We start from the raw sequence: 19,647 nt of genomic DNA on the forward strand, positions 1-19,647 counted from the left end.
GCCTGGATTTCCAAGACTCTGATTACAAAGGAGCTATGCGGAAGTAAAATAGAGTGAAGTGAAATATTCTAAATACTAAATGAAAAAGAAATAATTATATGTCATAAGTCTCTGAAATTTCAGGTTTGTTATCACAGTGTAACCCAGCCTGTTTTGACTAACATAGGGCTTATAGGGAAGTTTAGTTTTACAATTTAATTTTTTTTTCCTGACTTGGATAGTCTTTGCCATGACTGAGTTTGTTTCAAGCAAGTATTATGACAAGTCATCACTCTGAAGTAAAGAAAACATGAAATTAGACTTTCATATAAATAATTTTTAATTTAAGTAAAATGTGGGAAATTATCCAAAACATGTAGGATTATTTTAGCCAACAAATATAATCTGTAGGAAGAATCCTTATAAGAAGGGAAGACAAAAATCTATAATATTCTGTGGTTTGTGGTTTAAAAGATCAATTTATAATTTTATAGTTCTCAGTTTTTATTTGTAAAGTAATAGTGTTGCAGAACTAGAAAAATAAAGTTTCTAAGACACATAAACTGGTTCAGCATAAGAACATATAAATGTTCACGTTATAGATATGCAGCTGTGTCCTGCTTTGCTTGGGACAGTCTCAGTTTATGTACGCTGTCTGGTAATTCATAATAGTGTCCTCTTCATTCAAAGATTGTGCTGAATTGGATGATACATTGTATGTATGTCTATGGGACCAGACTCATCAGGGATAGTTTGGAAAACGTGTGTAGTGCAGCTAAATTTTCTTCTTAGTTCTGTGGAACATATCATTGCATGAAAATAACGTTATATGAGATTGTTAGGTGCCCAGGCCAGCCCACAGAATTTTTTAAATTCATAACTGAGCCAAGCCATAGTGATTAGTAAATGCAAAATAAAATTTTATAGGTTCTTGTGGATTGGCTTAGGCTCCTAATCATCATGTATGTAAAACATTGCATTAAATGAAAAATGTGGTCTAGTTTCCAATAACTAACTTACCAAGGAGTTTAGAACATAGCCACTTTTTCATTTGGGCATAAACAGTGGTTTTTATATGCAGCTTTCATTATTAGTAGTATTAATATTTTATTTTTTATCATGGAAAATTTTGGAGACACAAAAAGTAAATAATAGTATAGTAAACTGCTATGCAGCTATTACCCCAGTCCGAACAACCACCGACAAATGACCAGTGCTATCCTCTCCATACCCCCAACTAATTTTTTCCTCCTGTATTATTTTCAAGTAAATCCAGACATCATATCATTTTAGCCTCATACATTTCAACTTTTATCTCCAAATGGTAAGTACTCTTCGATAAACATGGTATTATGTGGTTATCATATAATAGTATGTGTTTAACAAATGTGTGTCAAAATAGGTTTGGGTTGAAGAGTAACATGTCACCATTTAGCCACATTAAATGGATACTATCTCTTGGACTAACAGTCTCCCCATTTCACCTTTATCAGAACAAATTACCTTTAAACATTCCAAAAGTAAACTCTAAATTTCCCTTTAGACAATTTAGAAGTATATGTACACACTCCAATCCAGAGATCAAGGAGCTGTGAAGATGTGTTCTGCAGCTGTCTCCCTTTGAAGTTCTCTGCTCTGACACTTCAGATAACAGTATAACTCAGGTTTCCAGGGAACTGAGCAGTCTACTCTTCAAAGAAGAGGTGAATACCTTAGCTTGACAGGTTAACTTCAAGAAAGGTAATCCTAATAAATGGAACTTACGGAGTAAATGTTAAGAGGACTGAAAAATGTCTTTTGCTGACCTATTTATTGAGACTAGCAGCATGTTATAAACAAATCTTATAAACTAGCAGCATGTTATAAACAAATCTTATTTTCTTTGTGCTAAAGCCATTCCTGCATAATCTTTTTATGTACTTTGCAGGATTTGTAGGAAATGAGAATTATTGCCTTTCTGTTTCATATTTCAGGACGTAATTAAGCTGTATTTCTGATCTGTTTAAGAAGAGAAAGCCAAAACAAGTTTTTCCTTTATTTATCAAATACGTAATTAGAAGAAAAAAGAAGGGAATTTATTTGGTACAGATTATATTTTTAGTAAAATTAGAGAAATTTGGCTGACTGAAACAGATTATTTATATATTGTACCAATTTCCTTGACTCATATATATATTTTTGTTTATATGCAAATGATATAAAATGACTAAGAAGATAGAAGTAGTGTTGCTTATTTGTGGGGGGAGGGAGGATTGGAAATAGGGTTCACCTAACTGGATTACTAGTTTTCCTTTTTTCACCTCTTGTATCAATGACATGTAGATGGCATTTACCTTAATTTAAGCGTTTGATTTAGATTCCAATGCAGGTGTAAGCAGCATATTAAAGGGAACAGTCCTGTTTCTACTATTTAGTAGCCTTATACCCAAGGTCAAACCTTGACTGTCTAATTATGTAATGATAGTAATAACATTTTTAATCTGTAAAGGTACTGAAAGGATTAAATGGGGTCATCTATATAGTTTTTTTTTAATTTGGATCTATTTTTGTATTTATATATAATACTAAAATTTTAAGTGTACAATTTGTTTTTTTGACAAACCTATACATTCATGTGACCAACATCATAATCATGATAGAGAACATTTCCTTCACCTCCAAAAGTTCTCTCATGGCCCTTTATAGTCAGTCCTCTCCACTCACCTTCAGCTTCTGTCAACCACTGATTTGTATTCTGTCCTTACATGTTTGCATTTTCTGAAATTTCATATAAATGGAATCATGTGGGTATGTGGTAATTCATGTCTGGCTTTTTTTACTCAGCATAATGCTTTTGAGATTTATCCACTTCGTTAAGGATATGAATAGACCATTCTTATTTATTGCTAAGTGCTATTATGTATTAAATGAATATACAATCACTTGATGGACATTTGGATTGTTTCCAGTTTGGGACAATTAGGAATAAAGCTTCTGTGAATATTCACTTACAGATATTTATGTGGACATAGTTTTTATTTATCATAGGTAAATGCATAGAAATGACATTGTTGGGTTGTATGGTAAGTCCATAATTAACTTATTAAGTAACTCAAAAGCGTTACCTCTTTAAAGTCGCTATACCATTGGCAATCCCTCCAGTAATGAATATATTAACGGCTCCAAATTCTCATTTATACTTGGTATTGTCAGTCATTTTAAAAATTTTAGCCCTTCAAGTGTACGTGTAGTGCTATATCATCATGGTTTTAATTGCATTACTCCAAAGGACTAATATCTTTAGCATACTTCCTTGTGTTTATTGTCCATTTATCTTCTTTTGTTATGTGTCTGTTAGAATCTTTTGCCCATTTTTATCACATCTTTTCTTCTTCCTGTTGAGGTTTAAGAATTCTTTAAATATACATGATATATATCCTTTATCATGTATGTTTGCAGATGTTGCTCCCTATCTGAGGCTTGTCTTATTTCCTTACGTGTTTTTTGAAGAATAAGAGATTTTCATGTTGATGAAGTCCAATTAAACAATTTGTATTTTATAGTTTGTATTTTTTTGCATTGTGAAAATTCTTTGCCTAACCCAGTACCACCAAGACCTTCACTTATATTTTCTTCTAAAAGTTGAATAATTTTAGCTGTTTTATTTACTTCTATGAACCATTTCAAGTTAGTTTTTGTGTATGGTGTTAAGTCAGGGTCAAGGTTCATTTTTTTGCACAGATGTATGTATTTGTTCCAGAACGATTTGTTGAAGACAATATTTTCCTGTTGAATAACCTAGGCAGCTTTGTCAAAAATCAATTGATTATATGGACACCCTATTTCCTGTTGAATTAATTTATATGTCAGTTTTGACACCAATACCACAATGTTTGGATAATTGTAACTTTATAGTAATTCTTGAAATGAAGCAGTGTAAATTGTCCTCTTTTAAAATTAAGGTTATTCTAGGTTCAATGCTTTGCCGTTTAATTTTAGAATCACCTTGTCAATTTCTACATAAATAACTACTTAGTTTTTCGTTGGAGTTCATGGTGCCATAGATATATACAGAGAAAATTAAAACCTTTGTAGTGTTATGTGTTTTGATTCATGAACATGGCATCTCTTCCCATCCTTTTTTCAGCTGTCTTTTAAATCCACTCAGCAATATTTTAGAGATTTCAAGATACAGATTTAACATGCATTTTGGTAAATATAATTTGTAGACCTATATGTTTCATTTTCATTAGTGCTACTGTAAAGAACATTTTAATTTTATTATTTAGTTGTTTGTTACTAGTATATAAAAATATATAACTGATTTTTGTATATTTATCTGGAATCATCTGCCTTTACTACACTCACTTCTTAGTTCCAGTAGCATTTTTTTGCAGATTTCTTTGATTGGTCTACGTAAATGATCGTGTCATCTGTACATAAAAAGTTTCATTTTTTCCTTTGCAATATATATGACATTTTTAATTTACTTTATTATCAGTTGCACTCTTTTTGCTTCATCGCACTGCAGTGTTGTGCAGTGTTTGCACAAAGCTGAACAAAAGGGGTAAGAACAGACTGCTTTGCTCCTAATCTTAGAGGAAAGCATTCAGTCTTTCATAGGAGTGATATCAGTTGCAATGTTTTGGTGGGTATTTTTATCAGATTGATAACAGGGTAACTTCCACTCATAGCTTGAAGGTAATTTTTATTATGGTTGGATTTTGAATGTATCAATTGCTCTATTACACATATGTTAGGATAAGCATATGATCTTTTTTCTATTATTTAATAAATTGATAGATTACTGATATTGAACCAATCTTAACAGTACTAGAATAATGTGTTTTTCTTGCTATGTATTGTTAGATGTTGTTTGCTAATATTTTGGGGTTTTTTTATTTGTTTATCCAATCTCCCAATGATAGATATTGTATATTTCCATTTTGTTAACAAAAATTCTGCAATATCTATCATTTCACATATTTTCATGTGCACACCCAAGATTATCTCTAGAGTATATGCTTAGACATGGATATATCTCCAGAGTATATATCTAGAAGTAGGTTATAGAATAAGTTCATCTTCACCTTTATTAGATATTATCAGAGTACCATCCAAAATGTTTGTACAAGCTATGCACTCAACAGCAGTATATTAATCTTCCTTCTTCCTCATAGCCTTACCAATAATCAGAGAAATATTTGTGTTTTGGCCAAATTTTGATGGGTTTGGAAAGCTAACACATTGTTTAATTGCCTTTTCTTGATTAGTAGTGAAAGAAAGCATAAAGGATTTTCTTTGGCAAATTGCTTACAACCTGTTCAAGTGCTTGCTAATATTTTCTTTGAGGTTTTTGCATCTATGTTCAGAAAATTTTTTAAAATTAATTAATTTATTATTGGCTGCGTTCGGTCTTTGTTGCCGCACGTGGGCTTTTTCTAGTTGTGGCCAGCGGAGGCTACTCTTCCTTGCAGTGCATGGGCTTCTCATTGCAGTGGCTTCTCTGGTTGGGGAGCATGGGCTCTAGGCGTGCGGGCTCAGTAGTTGTGGTGCACGGGCTTAGTTGCTCCGCGGCATGTGGGATCTTCCCGGACCAGGGACTGAACCTGCATCCCCTGCATTGACAGGCGGATTCTTAACCACTGAGCCACCAGGGAAGTCCCCAGAAAGCTTACTGATCTGTTTTATGTATGTATGTATTCACTTATTTAAAAATTATCTTTGGTTTTTATATCAGATAATTTTGGCATCATAAAATGAGTTAGAAAATATTCTCTCCTCCTCTATTTCCTGGAAGAGTTTGTGCAAAATTGGTGTTACTTCTTCCTTACATAAAATTTATTTGGGCAATTTACCAATGACATCATCTAGGCATGGAACTTCCTTTGTGAGAAGGATTTTATTATGACTTCAATTTCTTTAATAGTTATAAGGCTACCCAGTTACCTATTCCTTGCTGAGGGAGCTTTGGTTGTTTGTATTTTCAAGGAATTATTCCATTTCATCCAAGATGTTCATAAACGTGTAGTTTGTTCATAATATTCTCTTTTTGTCATTTTAATATCAGCAGGACCTATATGTATGTCTATATTTTTATTATTGATATGATTATTTCTGTATTTTCTCTTGTTTCCTGATCACTGTGGTTAATGCTTTAACTTTATTTCTCTGTTCAAAGAACCAGATTTTGAGTTCATTGATTTCCTGTATGTTTTCCTCTTTTTCTTTTCTTTTTTAAAATATTTTATTTCAAAGTATAGTTGATTTACAATCTTGTGTCAATCTCTGCTGTACAGCAAAGTCACTCAGTTATACACATATATACATTCTTTTTTTATATTCTTTTTTTTTTGCAGTACGTGGGCCTCTCACTGTTGTGGCCTCTCCCGTTGCGGAGCACAGGCTCCGGACGCGCAGGCTCAGTGACCATGGCTCACAGGCCTAGCCGCTCGGCGGCATGTGGGATCTTCCCAGACCGGGGCATGAACCCGTGTCCCCTGCGTCGGCAGGTGGACTCTCAACCACTGCACCACCAGGGAAGCCCTATATTCTTTTTTTCATTATAGTTTATCACAGTATATTCAATATAGTTCCCTGTGCTATATATTAGGACCTTGTTGTTTATCCATTCTAAACGTAACACTCTTTTTCTTGATTTTTGCACATACCTTTATTATTTTCTCCCTTCCATTTACTTTGGGTTTATTTTGCCTATCTAATTTTTGTTTTGTACAATGGAAGCTTAGATAATTGATTTTAGCTCTTTCTTAATGCTATAAATAATTGATTTTATAGCTTTCTTAATGCTATACATTTCCCTGTAAGCACTGCTTTAGCTGCATCCCACAAATTTTTATGTTATGTTTTTGCTTAAAATTTTATCTAGTTTATTTTTTACCCATGGTTTATTTAGTGATGTGTTATTTAATTTCCACATATTTGAAAATTTTAAAAATATTATTTATTTCTAAATTAATTCCATTATTGTCAGAGAACTTTGTATGATATCAGTTTTCTTACATTTATTGAGACTGCTTAATTTGTTATTTGGGAGGGTTTTTAATCTCTTACTGATTTTTCTGCTTGCTTTTCTTTTATTGTTACTGAGGTATATGTGTATATCTCCAAATATGATTTTGGATCTACTTATTTTTCTTTTCATTTCTACATATTATTCTTCATGTATTTTAGTTCTGTTATTAGTCTATCCACATTTAGGCTTTTATATATATGCTGATGAATTGATCCCTTTATCATTATGAATGACAATCTTTAAGTTACATTCCTTATAAACTCTGCTTTGTGTGTCTCATATGAATATAGCCACTATAACGTCTTTAAAATATTTGTCTGCTTGGTATATTTATTTTAATCCTTTTGCTTTAAAACTATATATGTCTTTATATTTAAAGTAGGTTTCTGCTAGACTATACCACAGTTGGGTTTTGGTTTTTGATTCAGTCTGACAATCTGCTTTTTCATTACTTTTAATTGAAGTGTTCAATTTATATTTAGTATAATTTTAATATAATTGGGTTTATATTTATGATGTTACTATTTGTTTTTCTACTTGTCTCATCTGTTGTTTATTCCTTTTTTTCCTTTTCCTCTTCCTTTATTTGGGTTAAGTAATTGTTGAGAATTATTTTTATTTCCACTATTGGTTTTATCTTTCTGTTTTATTTTTGATTCGTTTCCCTAGGATTTATAATATAAATCTTTACATTACAACACACTTTGAAATAATATTATGCCAGTTTATGTGCATAGTAAGAACCTTGTAACAGTATACTTCTATTCCCCAACTTTATCCTTTGTGCAGTTTGTGTTGAACATTTTACGTCTCCATATGCTATAAACAACACAGTGGACTTTTAAAGGATTGAATTACTTTCTGTAGTAATTGAAAATTAATTAAAATATAAGGAGTTTATATTTACCCACCCAATTGCCATTTCCAGTGCTCTTCATTCCTTTGGCCAGTTACAGATTTTTTTCTGATATGATTTTCCTTCTCCCTAAAGGTCATTCTATGACATTTCTTGTAGTATAGTTAGCTGATGATTCATTCCCTTGGTGGTTGTTTCTTTGAAAAAAGTCTTAATTTTACCTCAGTTTTGAAGACATCTTTTCTGGGTAAAGAATTATGGGTTAGCAGTTTCTTTTTCTCATTCAGTACTTTAAATATTTCACTCCATTGTGTTTGATTTAAGTAATTTTTGAGGAGAAGTCTGCTATAATTCTTATCTTTGTTCCTCAGTGTGTAAACTGTATTTTTTCTATGGCTGATTTTAAGACTTTCACTTTATCAGTGATTTTCAGTGATTTGATGTTATTATACTAATTTTACTTTTCTTCACTTTTATTCTGTTTGGAATTTGTTGAGCTTTTTGAATCTGTGGTTTGGTAAATATTATCAAATTCAGAAAAGTTTTGGCCTTTATTTCTTCAAAAAGTATTTTCTATTCCCTCTATCTCTTCTCCTGGTACTCCAATTAGATGTAAGGGATACAATATGATGTTTTCTCACCGGCCACTTTTTTGTTCATTTATTTATTTTTTTAGTCTTGTTCCTCTCTGTGCTTCATTTTGTATGGTTTCTATTTCTATGTCCTCAATTTCACTGTTTTTTCTTTCTTCTGCAATGTATAATCTGCTATTAATCACACCCACTGTATTTTCATTTCAGATGTAGTATTTTCCATCTCTAGAATCCCATTCATGTCTTTTTTACATCTTCCACTTCTCTTGTTATAAGGCTTATATTTTCTTTTTCTTTATCTTCTTGAACATATAGAATACAGTTAACCCTTGAACACCACGGGTTTGAATTGTGCAGGTCTACTTATACACAGGTTTATTTTCATAAATACATACTACAGTACTACATGATCTGTAGTTGGTTGAATCCACAGATGTGGAACCGAATATACAGAGGGCTGACTGTAAAGTTATGTTGTTTGTGACTTGATTTTGTTGTAGTTCTTTGAACAGTGTAAATTTTTATTTTCTGTAGAATTAAGTTACTTAGAATCAGTTGGACCCTATCTAGGTATGCTTTTAAGCTGTTATATACTTTATTTCTGGACCAATAGTGTCACCACTAAAGTGGTGACAGATATTATTCTGAGGATTTTACCCGGTTCATGTGTATTATAAGGAATGTTCACTCTGACTTGTGGGAACATAATTTATTCCCAGCCCTCTGTGAGCTCCAGAAATTGTTCTGCCTAATCCTTTGTGGTGTTACTTTTTCCAGTCTCTCATAGTTTCCTCTCATGCATGCATGTATCAGTACTTAGCCAAAGATTTAAGGGGATCCCCTCTACACACTCCAGATCTCTCTCTGGATATAACTCCTTCCACAAATTTCAGTGTCTGTGATCTCTTCAATTTCAGTTCCTGGCTCCTCAACTCAGAGAAACTGCCAGGCTCTACTTGGATCTACCCTCTTTGCTCCGTGGCCTGGAAACCACCTCAAAGCAGTAAGCTGCAACAATCTCAGGTCTCACCTTGAATGTTTCCCTTCTATATTATATCACACTCTCATATTACCTGTTGTCCAACATATGAAAATTGTTGTATATATTTTTTCTGGCTTTTTAGTTGTTTAATTTGGGACAGCAAATTAAGTTCCTTTTATCTTGGGCAGAAACTAAAGTCCTGTAAAATAGGTTTATAAACTGTAAACTCCTGTACTGTCATCCATATTATACTTTGTGAATGATGCCTTATAAGTGGTACATCCTCATAACCAGGGTTTCGGTTTCCATGTTTCTTCCCTGCAGTCAGTATCCATATAGCTGTAAAAATGGTTTTTTATAAACGCAAATATGGTCATGCCCCTCCCCTGCTTAAAACCTTCCAATGGCTCCATCATTTTGCAATATATACAAATATAGAATCATTGCACTGTGCACCTGAAACTAACATAATGTTATATCAATGATACCTTAATTAATTAAAAAAATAAAAGTTTTTTTTTTTTTTTTTAAAGAATTCTGGCAGTAATGAATGCTGTAGTCTAAGAACCATGGGTCTCCCTACTTCTTGGACCACATAGGGCTGAGATCCTTATATGATCTTATATGAGCACAGAGCATTTGGGGAAAGCATCAAAAGTGGATTAATATTGAACTTTCCACAAACTCAGCTATTGTGGTTATGATTTGGAGTTAACGTTATTAAAAAATAATTTATATAAACAACATTACTTGTTTTGCTGGTATCATAGAACAATTCATACCTGGTAAACCTATCTGAATATTTTTTAAAGGCACACATATTTTTAGCTTTCTTCCCAGTAGCAGATTCTTGATAAATAATAATTAAATGAACAAATGGCATATTCTATTTTAATCATAATAAAAGCAACTATGACACTAATAATAACAACTAACATTTACTGAGTGCTTACTCTAGACCAAGCTCTAGACTCTGTGTTTATGAATGAGCTTCATTTAGTTCTCACAACAAACCATAATGGAGAAATGATTTTTATCCCCATTTTAAAGATAAGGAAACTGAGGCTTAGAAACACTGTCTTGCCCAAGGTCACACAACTAGTCAGAGGATTAACCTGGATAACTTGTGTCCAGAATCCACAGTCCTAATCACTAATTTAGAGTACCTTTATTTTAGCCACGTGAACAAATCAATTTAGTGACCATATTAGTTACAACTCTTGGTACACAGTGTTTGGTTATATAATATGATTGAAATTTTTTCTTTGATCAGATTGCTTTTCATTAGGATTATCAGAGTGATCAGCCTGTTCAATATTTTTCCAGTCATGACGCCTTCCATTTCAAATTCTGCAATGCATAGTCTCAGAGACAAAGAATTGTTTCATAACTGTTAGGCCCGGTCCTTGGAAAGATCAATCCCTCTAATGCTCTTCTTCCTCCCAGTTAGTAAGGCTTGGGTCCTCACATCTCTTTGGATTCTCTTTTCAGAGGCAATAGGAAAGGAAAACGTTTGGGGTTTCGTCCAGTACTTTTTTGATTCTTAATGCTCTTGTTTGTAGTGAGGACAATGTGAAAATAGCAGTGATTATTCATATTTTCATTTTTTCTTTCTAACCCTCTTGGGAGCTACATTTTTCGTTGTATGGGTTTGTCTGTGATGGAGAAAGCTATGGCAAAAGCTATAGTTATCACTCTCTTTACATGGAATGGAAGGATAGATATTTTCCATTGTGATCCAAAATAGGTCACTTCTGACAGAATTTAAAAGAATTCCCTCACTGTGCTTATCCCATAGCTGCTAATTCATACTACATCTCCATAATCAGAGGATGTTTACTGTGGGTGATCTTGATCATAGTCTCACCTGAAAAAGTTGGGAGGTACAGTGATGCTTCCTCTTTTACTTACTATATTTCTGCTTTCCTCCCCCCTTTCCTTCCTGGGGGATATGTGAGTGTGTGTGTGGGTCTGTGTCTGTGTCAGTTTCAATGTGTGCACATCTCATAACATAGTCCTTTCATCTCAACCGCCCTATTGTAGCTGGAATTTATCCATCTCTTCATCTCTTCTGTCCCTACTTATTTCAGCCTGATGGATAACCTCTTCATTGGTGTTTCCACTTCTGCTCTTGTTTCTGTATCCATCCCCCACACAACATCCAAAGGATGTTTTCAGAATGAAAATCTGATCATGATATTGCCTCCTGCTTAAAAACATTTGATGCCTGCCTGAAATTCATAATGTCTACTTTTCATGACCTTGCTCCTGCAAACATATGCAGTCACATTCATTTACCAGATAAATAGCTTTTGTGTTTTGATCACAGTAAGAAATGTATTTTGCATCATCATTCAGTACGTATGTACACACATAAATACACACACATATGTGCCTAAAACAAAAGTTTCACAAAAAATACTTAGCTTTTCTACACACACACATGCACACACACACATACATATGTGACGTGTACTGTGCATGGGTGAATTTTTTATGTATTCTCCCTTACTGCATGAGACCAGGGAATATGTTCTACTTGAGCATTACCTTATGTCCAGTACCTGGAATAGTACTATATACAGAATAGTTACTCAGGGTATATTTGTTGAGAGAATACATATTAATGTTTGAACTTTATTGAGAAACAGTTATCTCCAAAATACTACTTAGTGATGCTGATTTGGTTTATAAGTTCTGATATTTAGGTAAAATAATTGCTAAGTAGAACTTATCAAGAAAAACCATAGAGTTAAATTTATTTCTTTCTCTGATGTTTCTATGAATCAAGAATATTTTTTCTGAACTTTGAATTTTGATTTGGTGAAGGTCTTTGTCAAAATATATCTTAGCAAGCTCACTGTCAGTTGCTTTTGGAATTTGTATAACAAAGTCCATTAGTAGCTTTTATTCTTTCTATTTCATTTTTAAAGAACGTTGTTTGGAATTACAGTTAACATATAAAGAATCTTTTTCCCTAGGTTTTTTTTTTTAAATAAATTTATTTTTGTCTGTGTTGGGTCTTCGTTGCTACGCGTGGGCTTTCCCTAGTTGGGGTGAGCAGGGGCTACTCTTCGTTGCAGTGGGCGGGCTTCTCATTGCAGTGGCTTCTCTTGTTGTGGAGCACAGGATCTAGGGGCGCGGGCTTCAGTAGTTGCGGCACTTGTGCTCAGTAGTTTTGGCTCACGGGCTGTAGAGCACAGGGTCAGTAGTTGTGGTGCATGGGCTTAGTTGCTCCGCGGCACGTGGGATCTTCCCGGACCAGGGCTTGAACCCGTGTCCCCTGCATTGGCAGGCGGATTCTTAACCACTGCACCACCAGGGAAGTTCCCCTAGTTTTCAATATTATATTTTAAATAGGAGCTGTAAACTAATGCTATGTCTGTAAAAGCATGTTATAGAAAAGTTTTTTCTGTTGTTTGAAATTAAATAGTTTTCTATAGGAAAAATAAAGCTCAGAAAATATTTCCTGTTTCTATTTATGGATATAACCATTTATGCATTAACTACAAGGAATTCACACCTGTTATAATTTTCCTTTAAAAATCTGTAATAGTAGCTATTTCAGTGACAGTTTCACATATTAGACATTTTAATGTATACTATAAGATATAGGGAAACAAGTTACATTTAAAAATCTATGTGTTTCTTTGTTTAAAGTAGAACATCACATTTCTTCTGCCTCTAGGCAGACATATATTTTCATTTATTAGATGAGATTCAACATTTTAAAAAGTCCATTAAGCAGTAACTGAGCGTCTAAAAGCTTTAGGTGTTAATAGAAGATGTTTGCAAATCTGAAGAAATGGGGATCCACGCTGAACAGGTAGGGTTTATTAAATTTGAGGACATACTAGAGTTGGCTTTAAGGTAGATTCATCATGATTGTTGCTAAAAACATCCAGTATTTGTAATTGGTGTGGGATAGCATAGATAAACTTCCTTCCTAAGATATTTGAGCTGGCTATTGAACCTTTTAGCTTTCATTGCTGGATATAATTTATATTAGCCTCAAGCACTAAACCAAATGATTCCACATATTAACTATTTGGTGGTCCTAATACAGTCCAGCTTTAGACCAGGACTTGAATGGAGGCAGAAGTACATTAATCTTCAGAGATACCAACACAGCAGATGCTGAGATTGATTTCCTAAAGTCATGTATTATTTGCATTTTTTTTCTCTTTGCGAAGCTCTAATCGCTGTGCTCTGGAAGCACAGATCTGTTTTGAAGTCCTGAGAAACTTCTTGTACCAGATGCTGGAAGGGAAGTTTGCGAATCAGGAGTTCAGTGGACTTCTGATAACATCTAATTTCATGGAGTGCCACAGTATCAGGCCTGTAATGATGAGGTTTCTTCACCCCTCCAGAAGAGGGCAGACTCTTATGAGTAGCGTTTGTAGCCAGTTGCTTCTTCCTTGCTTTACCACTGGTCTGTTTGTATCCTTGGTACAGAGACCTACTTAGAGAGCAACTGTGGTGCAGTGGAGGCTGTGAACAAAATTGAAAGATGGCTGACACAGAGCCTACCCCATAACACACCCAGCACCACTTCTGTGCCCTGCGTCAGCCAATCACACGCCATCTATTGCATTTCTTGATACCAACTGTGGTTATTATCTCTTCTGAGATCACTCAAAAGGAAAACAAGGTTAATTCTTAGTGTTCTTTTTTCTCCCCTTTAAAACAAATATTAGTGCTTTTTATAATTAAAAAAAAAAATGGAGAGGAAAACAGACTCAAAAGGTGATAATGGTTGCAGTCCAGTCCTTACATGTTACTATTCAACGCTTGAACTCATATGATTCGATAACGTGTCCTTCTTACAATCACTTATTAGTGAGGTATCGACCGAGTTGCAGTGGAATTTTAAAATAATTATGAAAATTTTAAATAATTCTCAATAAAAGTTACTTTTAAAATTTTTCTAGGTGAATTGAAAGTGTTTATTGTGTGCTTTTTAAATTTGTTGCCCAGCCTTTAAACTTCTGTTTCACAATGATGGTTTTAATCTTTCTTTCTTAGGAAGGTATAGGCATGATAATTTTTTTTCCCAGTCACATTCCTTATATTTATGACCGTCTCCTGGGTTAGACTGTATTGTTAGTGCTATCTTTGGAACCATGTAGAAGTCTTGGCCATTTAATGTTAGAAGATGAACTTGGGCGGAGTCATTTATAGAAAGGACAAGGCAACTCATAACCTGAAGAAAAAAGGATTCAAAAGCTCAAGTATTGCTATTTGAAGGTATGCAAGACTTTATCTCTGCAGCCAGTGGCTTCAATAAGTAGGGTCGGGCAGTTTCTGGCAAATGTCACTGTAGTAGACGTCCATATTTTTCCTATATCTACCACTGTACCTTCTTGTCTTTGAAGTTCCCCCTTCTACTCCTCTCTGTTCATATTGGCATCTTGGTAAAACATAATCTGGCTCTCTATATGGCCTCTATTAATACAGGGATGAATGTTAATCAGTAATGAGCATCTTACCCAATCAAGTTCATTCTCTTCCATTTTGAAACTGGGATTGTGAGTCAGCTCAATTTTTTCTGAGTGCCTGGGTTGGGACATGTAAAACTGAGGAGCTGTCAAATGCTATAGTTTCTTTTTCTTTTTCTTCCAGTTTTATTGAGATATAATTGACATACAGTACTGTATGAATTTAAGGTGTACAGCATAATGTTTTGACTTGCATACATCATGAAATGTTCACTAAACCACTATAAGTTTAGTGAACAGCCATCAGTTCATATAAATACGAAAATAAAAAAATAGAAAAAAAAAATTTTTCCTTGTGATGAGAACTCTTAGGATTTACTCTCCTAATAACTTGCATATATAACATACAGCAATGTTAATTATATGTTTTATATTACATCCCTAGTACTTTTTTATCTTATAACTAGAAGTTTGTACCTTTTAACTGCCTTCATCCAAACCCCTCTCTCCCCACCCACCCTCGCCTCTGGCAACCACAAATCTGATTTATCTTTCTGTGAGTTTGTTTGTTTGCTTTTGAAGTTTAATTGACCTACAATACTGTTTTAGTTCTGCTTACACAATATAGTGACTTGAGATTTCTATACATTTCAAAATGATCACCATGATGAATCTGGTTACCATGTATCATCCTATAAAGATATTACATAATTATTAGCTATATTCCCCACATTGTACATATCTGTGACTCATTTATTCTGCAACTAGTAGTCTGTACCTCTTAATCTCCCTCACCTATCTCTCTCCTCTGGCAACCATGTGATTTTTCTCTGTATCTATGGTTTTCTTGTGTTTTGTTATGTTTGTTCGTTTGTTTTGTTTTTTAGATTTCACATGTAAGTGAAACCAGACAATATTTGTCTTTCTCTGTCTGACTTACTTTACTTTAGTATAATATATACTTTATATATATATATATATAAAGTATATATATATAATATATACTTTAGTATAATAATACTTTAGTATAATACCCTCTATGTCGATCTGTGTTGTCAAAAATGGCAAGATTTCGTTCTTTTTATGACTGAGTAATATTCCAGTGTGTGTGTGCATATGTATGTATATGTATGCATGCACACATACACACACTTAAACAGCACATCTTTATCCATTCATCTATTGATGGACACTTAGGTTGCTTCTGTATCTTGGCTATTGTAAATAATGCTGCAATGACCATAGGGGTGCAAGTATTTTTTCAAATTAGTTTTTGTTTTCTTCAGGTAAATAGCCAGGAGTGAAATTGCTGGATCATGTGGTAGTTCTATTTTTAATTTTTTGAGGAATCTCATACTGGTTTCCACAGTGGCTGCACCAATTTGCAACTAATTCCACCAACAGGGCACGAGGATTCCCTTCCCCCCACGTCCTCCCCAACACTTGTTATTTATTGTCTTTTTGATAGTAACCATTCTGACAAGTGTGAGGTGGTATCTCACTGTGGATTTGATTTGCATTTCCCTGATGGTTAGCGATGTTGAGCATCTTTTAACGTGCCTGTTGGCCATCTGTATGTCTTCTTCAGAGAAATGTCTATCCAGATCCTCTGCCCACTTTTAAATTTTTTTTTGGTTTTTTGATATTGAGTTCTGTGAGTTTTTGGTATAAGCTATAGTTTCTAGGTGAATTGGGGACAGAAAAGTCATTCTGCAGCAAAAAGGAGCATAAAGCAGATGAGTAGAAAGGAGAAGAAATGAGCAGTATTAAAAATTCAGAAAAGAAGAATGAGTCCCTGGTTGTGATGCGGATAATGTAGTAAATAAGACATGATCTTTAATTCAACAGTAGTAGATGTGGTTTCCTGTTGGTGATGACCGTGATCTTGTCAGTTTATAAATCTTGGTGGCTAGCATATTAATGTCAGTGATGATGTGGTTCTGGGGCTAGCTGCTATACTGGAAGCTTTCCAATTTGCCAGGCAGCTTCCCATTGTAGAAGCATTAGTTTTCACCGTGGCCTAGTTCTGAATTGTGGCTTTAGGAGTACTTCCTGAAAGTTCAGTTTAGAGTGTTTTCTTTTCCAGCCCTCCCAGTAATTCCGTAAGCCATCTAACACCCTGTAATAAGTCATTTGAGGCTCAAAATGCAAAGTGTGGATTCTGTTCCCTGCAATTGAACCAATAACAAATAAGTAAAGAACACTGCTTGTTGCATTGCAAGCACTCAAAATGTATTAGGTGATATTATAAATGTATTCATTCATTTAAATGTGCTTGAGAGTCATTGGTAAACAGACAGAAAGCATGCTCTTATGGAATTTACATGCTAGTGAAATGAGAAAGACAATAATCAATAAACAGAAAAAAGTAAATACATTTTATACCATGTCAGGAGGTGATAAGACCTAAGAGAAAAGAATTGGAGAGGGTGTTTGTAGCATTAAATAGGGTGATCAGGGTGTGTGATATTTGAGTGAAGACTTGAAGAATGTGTCTATTTTTTTAAATATTGTTTTACTATACAAGATTAAAGATGAAACTAATTTCTCTTTGCTTCTTTACTTATAGTGAGACCTTAAATATAACATTAAAGAAAAAACCCATCTTGCTGTCATCTTTGTCAAGTGTCATCATCTTCTTCAGATGATAACTGATATATAGGCTTATAACACAAGTCTTTTCCCCAAATTGACCTGCACAGATTGTCAGGTGGTAGGATTTCCCTCTCTTATATCTCATTTAGATCCAGAGTGATTGAAGAGTGGCTTGAAACTGAACAAAAACTTACTTAGAGGCCGTCAGGCTAGAGTTGTAGAAGGAACATTTTAAATCTTGGTGAGTATAATAATAACAATAGAGAATTTTCCACAGGATAAGGGTTTCACACAACTGAGTTGCAAGAAACCTCAGAATGCACAAATCTCTTTTTTTTTTTTTTTTGCGGAACGTGGGCCTCTCACTGTTGTGGCCTCTCCTGTTGCGGAGCACAGGCTCCAGATGCGCAGGCTCAGCGGCCATGGCTCACGGGCCCAGCCGCTCCACGGCATGTGGGATCCTCCCGGACTGGGGCACGAACTTATGTCCCCTGCATCGGCAGGCGGACTCTCAACCACTGCGCCACCAGGGAAGCCCACAAATCTCTTCTATAACAGCAAAGGATCATTCCAATTTGCCAAAATGTCCCAAATTGAACAAATGTTTCCTTTGTGATTTAAAAAGGCCTATGAAATGGAGTTTTTCCCTTCCCTATTCTGGCCACTCTAGCTTACATTTTTACTAGATATTTTTGCCCCTTTATCACACATCATGTTATTGACCAATATACAACTTGAAATCCACTAAAAACTCTGTCATTCATGCTCACTCTACTGTGCTCTTCTATACCCTTGCAGTTTTCTTTGTCAAATTCTTATAGCTGAATTTTGCAACTTTTTCTGTTAAATTTTATCTTTTTAGATTTGAATGATTGTTCTGACTGTTGAATCTAAGTATGCCCTGACTCATTAAATAAACAATTTTGGTATCTTCCTTTTCCCTCTTTTTCAAGCTCTCTTTCGTTCCTATTTCATGGGACTAATTAATCCTTAAATGTACCAAAACAGAAGAAGTCTGGCAGTATGCTACTAGCAATGTCTCATTGACTGCCCATTGGTTCTACACTTGTGGGAGTGATCATCCAGCCATTTACACATTTGCTGGTATAAAAAGCAGTGTGCGGATTGAGTTAATGAACTGCATCTGGTTCGCCATGTGTGTTATCTATAGCTCTTTGGCTTTTGGTCTTTAAAGGAGAATCATATCATGAAGCTTGAAATGCTACTATTAGGATTAAATGTTAGTAAAATGCCTGGTGTATAGTAGATATTCTGAGTTTTTCCCATCATTTCTCTCTTTGCCTACCTATTTTCTTATTAAGCTCCACCACCAGTGTTGTCCACAAGAATATAATGATTAAGTATCTTCCTGAAATTTAGATCACAATGACTACAATATTCCTTGTCAAACTGAGTTTTTGAAGTCAGGATTTTAACGTGATCATCCTTCTGTGCTTGACATCAAGGGTAATACTTGTACACAAAGGCAGTGGATGCAGGATGCTCTAGGGATAGACCTTGTCTCTGAGGTCAGGCAGAGCTAAGTTGAAATCCTGTTTCTATTCCTTTACACTAGTCACTGAACTTCTGTCAGCCTGAATTTCCACACCAATGCATGGGGTTAGTAATAGTTTTCTACTTCAAAGATACAAGTACAATCTTTGGCATATAGTCATAATTATGAAATGAATGAATCTTTCCCTTCTTGAATAACATAAAACCTAAGATGACATAACAGCTTTAGCCAAAAATTCATATTTATTTTATTTCGCCAGCTAAAATGTGGTCAAAATTAGGTCACAGGTAAGAATTTGGGCCATCACTTCCCCCACCTTCTTTAATCATTCTCATTTTACAGTGTAGTGGCCTGTGTTGTCACAAGGTCTGATTGTTTTCATTAAATACTCAGTTTAGGAAAGCAGCAAAGTTGACACATCACTTTCTTCATTTGACTTTGTTTTCTCCTCATTTCACAGCTCAGTGACTTCTGATATAAAGGTAAGGGTAAAACTGTAAATTTTTTATTGCATACTTTTTTAATATTTGAGGTTTTAATTTTTATAGTATGAGGAAAAACATTTTAAGTATACAGTTTATTTTCTTTTAAAACTTTCTCATCACACACCAGTATTATCTGAAAAAGAATTTAAACACCTAATCTCAAAGCTTTATTTATTTTCTGTTTTATT

The sequence above is a fragment of the Lagenorhynchus albirostris genome, chromosome 5, assembly GCF_949774975.1.
Source record: "Lagenorhynchus albirostris chromosome 5, mLagAlb1.1, whole genome shotgun sequence".
Classification (NCBI taxonomy): Eukaryota; Metazoa; Chordata; class Mammalia; order Artiodactyla; family Delphinidae; genus Lagenorhynchus; species Lagenorhynchus albirostris.